The following is a 7,314-nucleotide window of genomic DNA, read 5'->3' on the forward strand; positions in this document are numbered from 1 at the left end:
AGGCAAGAATATACAATGGAGAAAAGACAGCCTCTTCAATAAGTGGTGCTGGGAAAACTGGACAGCTACATGTAAAAGAATGAAATTAGAACACTCCCTAACACCATACACAAAAATAAACTCAAAATGGATTAAAGACCTAAATGTAGGGCCAGACACTATAAAACTCTTAGAGGAAATCCTTGGCAGAACACTCTTTGATATAAATCACAGCAAGATCCTTTTTGACCCACCTCCTAGAGGAATGGAAATAAAAACAAAAATAAACAAATGGGACCTAATGAAACTTAAAAGTTTTTGCATAGCAAAGGAAACCATAAACAAGATGATAAGACAGCCCTCAGAATGGGAGAAAATATTTGCAAATGAAACTACTGACAAAGGATTAATCCCCAAAATATACAAGGAGCTCATGCAGCTCAATATCAAAATAGCAAACAACCCAATCCAAAAATGGGCAGAAGACCTAAATGGACATTTCTCCAAAGAAGATATACAGATTGCCAATAAACACATGAAAGGATGCTCAACATCACTAATCATTAGAGAAAAGCAAATCAAAACTACAATGAGGTATCACCTCACACCAGTCAGAATGGCCATCATCAAAAAGTCTACAAACAATAAATGCTGGAGAGAGTGTGGAGAAAAGGGAACTCTCTTGAACTGTTGGTGGGAATGTAAATTGATATAGCCACTATGGAGAACAGTATGGACGTTCCTTAAAATATAAAAATAGAACTACCATACGACCCAGCAATCCCACTACTATGCATATAACCTGAGAAAATCATAATTCAAAAAGAATCAAGTACCACAATGTTCATTGCAGCTCTATTTACAATAGCCAGGTTATGGAAGCAACCTAAGTGTCCATCAACAGATGAATGGATAAAGAAGACATGGCACATATATACAATGGAATATTACTCCACCATAAAAAGAAACAAAATTGGGTTATTTTGTAATAAGGTGGATGGACATAGAGTCTGTCATACAGAGTGAAGTAAGGCAGAAAGAGAAAAACAAATACCATACGCTAACACATATATATGGAATCCAAAAATAAAATTTGGTTATGAAGAACCTAGGGGCAGGACAGGAATAAAGACACACAGGTAGAGAATGGACTTGAGGACACGGGGAGGGGGAAGGGCAAGCTGAGGTGAAGTGAGAGAGTGACATGGACATATATACACTACCAAATGTAAAATAGATAGCTAGTGGGAAGCAGCCGCATAGCACAGGGAGATCAGCTCGGTGCTTTGTGACCACCCAGAGGGGTGTGATAGGGAGGGTGGGAGGGAGATGCAAGAGGGAGGAGGTATGAGGATATATGTATATGTATAGCTGATTCACTTTGTTATAAAGCAGAAACTAACACACCATTGTAAAGCAATTATACTCCAATAAAGATGTTAAAAAATAACTATTGGATTATAACATGAAGAATAAAATAAATATTCATGATTCTATGCTGATACAAATAATTAAATAAATACAAGAGGGACACGGAGTATTGAATCTCTTCTTTACAAAAGCATTCCCATTAATAAATATAGAAAGAAGAGATAAATAGAAAATCACCATTAGAATATCACAGTAACAATTGCTACAGGCAAGACCCATGGAATACTAAAATTAGTTTAAGGTTTAAGGAGAAACATGACCTAGTTGTATAGTCTCAGTGTATCTTGCCCTAAATATTTATGAATGATAGAGAAGGAATAGCAATTTACAGTGCACAAAACTGGCAGACACCACCTTGACCAAGTTATCAATGTTCATATAACCAGTAATAAAATATACTGATACACTGTGAAGGGTACACTACCACTGTGTTATTTTTGTCCATGCCATCTAATCTTGAGATAATATCAAATAACCCCAAATTGAGGAACATTCTCCATAAAACCTGACCAGAGCTCTTCAAACTAAAGTCATGAAAGCTAAGGAAAGACTGAGGAAGCGTCACAGATTGGAGAAGACTAATGAAAGACATTACTAAATGCCACGTGGGATCCTGGATTAGATTTTGGAACAGAAAAAGACATATTAGTGGAAAAAACTGGTGAAGTCCAAACAAAGTCTGTCATTTAAGTGGTATTTATACAATGTTGATTTCTTAGTTTTGATAATGGTACCATGATTATGTAAGATGTTACATTAGGCACAGCTGGGTAAAAGGTAATAGGGACTCCTTGTGCTATTTTTGTAACTCTTCTATAAGACTAAAATTATTTCAAAATAAGAAGACTTTTTTTCAAATTGCAATGCTTTCTTAGAATATTATTAATTGCAGATTTAAAAAACTATACACATGGGAAAAGGAAAACACTCAGAAATGCTATTATGCATTAGGCAAATTAGTAGGAGGAAAAAGATTTCTTCAGTGTATACAAAATGTAAACATTTGCCAAGGGATTTCCCACAGATGGCACAGTCCACAAAGACTTACTTGGAATAAAAATATGTCTATCAGATCTCCAGTATAGCCTCTGTAATATCTGCAAACCTGCTACATTGAAGTTAAAGTTACTATCACACCCCAAATTTTCTATGCAAAAACTAAATGGTACCAATCAAGGCAACTTGAACATCAACTGCTACATTGTGAATGCAGAGGCACCAACGCAGTGGATTGACCCTGGGGTTGATGCGGCCTTCCTCGATGTCAGCGATTTCCTGCCGAATGCTGATCCTGGCGTCACAGAATCTATCCAACTCTGCCTTGTCTTCTGACTCAGCGGCCTCAATCATGAGAGTGCCTGCCACTGGCCAGGGCATGGTAGGGGCATGAAATCCATAATCCTAAAGCCTCTTGGCAACATCCACGGCCTCCATATTTGCAGACTTTTTGAAGGGTCTTATATCCAAAATAAATTCATGAGCCACGTAACCTCTTGTACACTGGAAAAGGACTCTGTAGTGTTTTTCGAATCGCTTGGCTATGTAGTTGGCATTTATTATAGCAATTTCTGTGGCCTGTTTAAGGCCCTTGCCTCCCATCATCTTAATATAAGCCCATGAAATGGGCAAGATGGAACTGGAGCCCCACGGGGCTGCGCTGACAGTACCCCAAGGCTGGGCATCTTCACTTGGCTTTGTTGCAATGATGGGATGATTAGGCAGAAAAGGGAGAAAATGCTTCTTCACTCCGACGGGCCCCATGCCAGGGCTGCCTCCTCCACGGGGAATGCAGAAAGTCTTGTGAAGATTTACGTGTGAGACATCAGACCCCAAGTCTCCAGGACAACAGATTCCACATGAATGGTCATATTTGCCCTGTCCAGGTAGATCTGTCCTCCGTGTTGATGGATCAGTTCACACACGTTTCTGACGGTCTCTTCAAACACTCCACTGGTGGATGGGTATGTAATCATAATTGCTGCCAGGTTCTCCTTGTGTTTATCCACCATAGCCTTGAAGTGAGCTGCATCGATATTTCCGTATTTATTTACCTCCACAGGCTGAATCTTCATGCCTGCCATGTGGGCACTTGCGGAATTGGTCCCATGTGCGGATTTTGGAATGTGTCTCTCTCCTTTCCCATCTAAGTAGGCTCAGATAGTGACCAGCCCCGCATATTCCCCCTGGGCTTTGCTGTTAGGCTGGAAAGAGATTCGGTCACAGCCTGTGAGTTCACACAAATCCTTCTCAAGTTCTCAGAAAAGCTGCTGGTCCCTTGGATCTTGATCCAGAGGCACAAAGGGGTGGATGTTTGCAAGTTCTTTCCATGTGATAGGCACGAGTTCCGATGAATTGTTGAGCTTTATGGTGCAGGACCCCAGGGGAATCATGCTATGAACAAGGGAAAGGTCTTTGTTTTCCACTCTCTTCATATATCAGACAATATTTGTTCCTGAGTGATAACTGTTGAACACTTGATGTGTGAGGAATGGGCTAGTTCTCTTGAAGGCAGACCCTAGGATAACTCTCCACTCCTCACCCATGCTTTCAGCAGCCAGCTCTGCAGACGACTCACAGCCAAAGATCCACAACAAGTTGTCCAGATCTTTCTCATTGACTGTTTCATTAAGAGAAATACCAAGTGTGCCATCCTCAATGAGCTGAATATTTATTTGCCACCGAGCGGCCCTGCCCAAAACCTCATTCACTGAGGAGCCACACTGAATCTTCAAAGTGTCAAAGAACAAGTCGTGCTGGAGTTGGTGCCCTGCTCACTTGAGACGTTCAGACAAAATCAAAGTGGCATTATGTACCCTTCTAGCAGTATGTTCAAGCCCATGGGACCCATGGTGGATTGCGCACATTGTAGCCATATTTGCCAAGAGAGCCTGAGCTCTACAGATGTTGCTGATAGTCTTGTCTTTCTGGATGTGTTGCTCCCTGGTTTGAAGAGCAAAAGGATACACTTCTTTTCCACTGGCATCTCTTGTTACTCCCACCATTCTTCCAGGTTATCATCCTCACCAAGTTTTCTCTGACAGCTAGAAAGGCATGTGGTCTGCTATAGCCTAGTGGCACTCTAATCTCTGCAAGCTGCCCAGGGCAATTCTACCCCCAATTCTCCAGGAGGCCTCAGGCTACTCAGAGGTAAAAGAACAGCAGTACAGCAGGCCAAGCTCCCGGCCTGACGGGCACTCTCCACAAGTTCTGTGAAGTCTTCCACTTTCCCCTCAGTGTCCAGTACTAGAACAGCACTCCACTGAAATCTTTTCCGCTGAAGTCCATTTCATGGGGTAACTTCAGTTCAGTGAGGACTCCAGCATACTTGGCTTGAGTCTGGATGACAGCTATTGTCTGTGGATGGCAACTGGGGTCAACAAAAAACTTCCTCCTCTTGTGTCTGTGGCAGAGCTGCATTGCCTCTGCACCCGTGGTGGCCTCATCCAGCAGGATGCGTTAACCATGCCCATACCTGTGATGTCACACACCATGGTCTGGTAGTTGAGTAAACCGTCCTTTCTCCTCTGAGACACCTCTGGCTGGTACTGAGTATACTGGGTGATCCACCTTGAGTTCTCCAGTTAAGTTAGACAAAACCGTCTGTAGCACTGAGCAGTTCTAATAGCCCACGCTAATATACAATCTCCAGATCTGGTTCTTGCTGGAAATGGCATGCAGAGTTGTAAGGATATCATTTTCACAGACAGGGCCATCCATTTTCAAGGGTCTTTCCAAGCGGATGCTGGCAGGGATGTTCTTTTCGATCAGTTCATCTACTCTCGCCAGCCCCAGGGCCAATAACATCTCCTCTGGTCTTTGTCCCCGGGGTCGATATGCCTCCGAGCAAAGTCGTCGTGTGTGGGCAGGAGGCGCTGCAGGAGACGCGAGCCCAGCCGCACCGCTATCCCCACCGCTACTGCCGTAGCGGCCCCGCGGAGCCCACCCGGGGCTCCGAGCCCCGAGCCAGGCGGTGGCCACCTCGGACTCCGCAACCCAGACGCAACCCCCAGGCCCCGGCGCACATCTGCATGGTGGTGTCCCTTGCCCGGGCCCGCGAGGGTCAGCAGCGCTTTTGGCTCTCCTGGTCGCGGCCCCCGGGGGGGCGGCTGCCCTAGAGTGGCTGGAGCCCTTTCCCGCTGGATGACCAAATGGACAGATAGATGTTCAGAGGCAACGAATCTGTGCCACACCGAGCTCGGAGGTGCGCACAATGTTGTTATTCCCAGGACTTGTTTTTTTAATGCCCACAGTTTTTCCACATCGTGTTGTATCTGACCTGGGCCTTAGGCTTCGGCATCAGTATTTTCAGTAAAACTGCCCTGTTGATTCTAATTTCAGTCAAGGTTAAAAACACTGCTCTAAAAGGGTAAAAGAATAAAGAGAAAGTGAAAATGATAATATAAAGGGTAAAAATTAATAAGCAGAATAAATAGTTATTTATATTTGCTAGAAATTTCATAATATATAAAATATGTTTATATAATCCCATTTGTGTTGGTTTTAGCAGGATTACTGATGATATTGTTGAAAGAAAATGTGACAAAATAATAGCTATGCCTGGCTAATTTCATATAGATAAAGTATTTCTCTGTTCCTTTATACTTTTTGCCTCTCTCAAAAGCAGATTTATGTGTTAATTTTATAATCAAGAGAAATAAATTTAAAAGACACGGAGAAAAATGTGCCTTCTAAGTGATTCTTATGCATTTTAAGTGTGAGGACTTCTGCCCTGGAACAGTTCCTTACAGGTCATCCAGCTAGCAGGGGTACATTACCAGACAGCACATGAAGACTTGATTCAAAGAAGTAAAATAATCCTAACCGCTGTCTGAGTTTGGAACTACCAAGATCCCAAACTTAGCATATGTACAACCAGCAACTCTTTCAACCATTCCTGTTAAGTGGACATCTTTAGGCAACCCGCTTCACTTTTGGACTCCTAAGTTATTAGAAAACTGCCCATTCAAAGTCAATACCGTGACTCCACTCTATTCCTACCTACTTGACCCTAGAATCCAGATACTGAAATGTCTCCATTTAAATTAGCTGTCACTTGGGGAATCGAGGACAAAAGTGATGAGAAGAAAAGTTCAGGGTCAGTCCTTGGCTTTTATATTGATTCAGTCACCCAAGGACCTCATGTACAATCATATAGAAGTGTAAATTAGAAACATATAAAATAAATTCAGAATCTTTCTACCTAGCTCCCCAAGTCCCAAATCAATATAATAAAAACTTCGTAAGCTTGCCAAGGTCACCACGTAGAGATGTTTTGGCTTAAAGAAAGGAACCAGTATTTTAAAATGGGTTATTTCCAATGAGAATGCAGAAATTCAGACTGAACCCACAGGTTCTAATGGCAAAACTCAGCCAGATAAAACAAATATAGTTAGCCACAGTATAAATCATTCCATATTACCTTGCATTAGAGACATTTTATTGCCCAGCTGTCATAGCTCAAATGAGTTTTTAACACATGATTACATCTTCAAGAGTGAGTATTCCTTTTTTATTTTAATACATCTTTATTGGAGTATAATTGCTTCACAATACTGTGTTAGTTTCTGTTGCACAAGAAAACAAATCACCCATATGCAGACACATGTCCCCATATCCCCTCCCTCTTGAGCCTCCCTCCCATCCTCTCTATCCTACCCCTCCAGGTCATCACCAAGCTGATCTCCCTGGGCTATGCTGCCGCTTCCAGCCAGCCAACTATTTTACATTCGGTAGTGTGTATCTGTTGATGCTACTCTCACTTTGCTCCAGCTTTGCCCTCCCACCCCATGTCCTCAAGCTCTCTATGTCTACCTCTTTATTCCTGCCCTGCAACTAGGTTCATCAGTACCATTGTTTTTTTTAGATTCCATATGTATGCATTAGCATATGGTATTTGTTTTTCTC

General features: G+C 42.4%; 1 pseudogene; it reads right to left on the reverse strand.

Moving 5' to 3' along the window:
* Positions 1-2,568: 2,568 nt before the first annotated feature.
* LOC102992742 (glycine dehydrogenase (decarboxylating), mitochondrial-like) lies at positions 2,569-5,440 on the reverse strand (annotated as a pseudogene).
* Positions 5,441-7,314: the final 1,874 nt, after the last annotated feature.

This window comes from Physeter macrocephalus, chromosome 1 (assembly GCF_002837175.3).
Source record: "Physeter macrocephalus isolate SW-GA chromosome 1, ASM283717v5, whole genome shotgun sequence".
Taxonomy (NCBI): Eukaryota; Metazoa; Chordata; class Mammalia; order Artiodactyla; family Physeteridae; genus Physeter; species Physeter macrocephalus.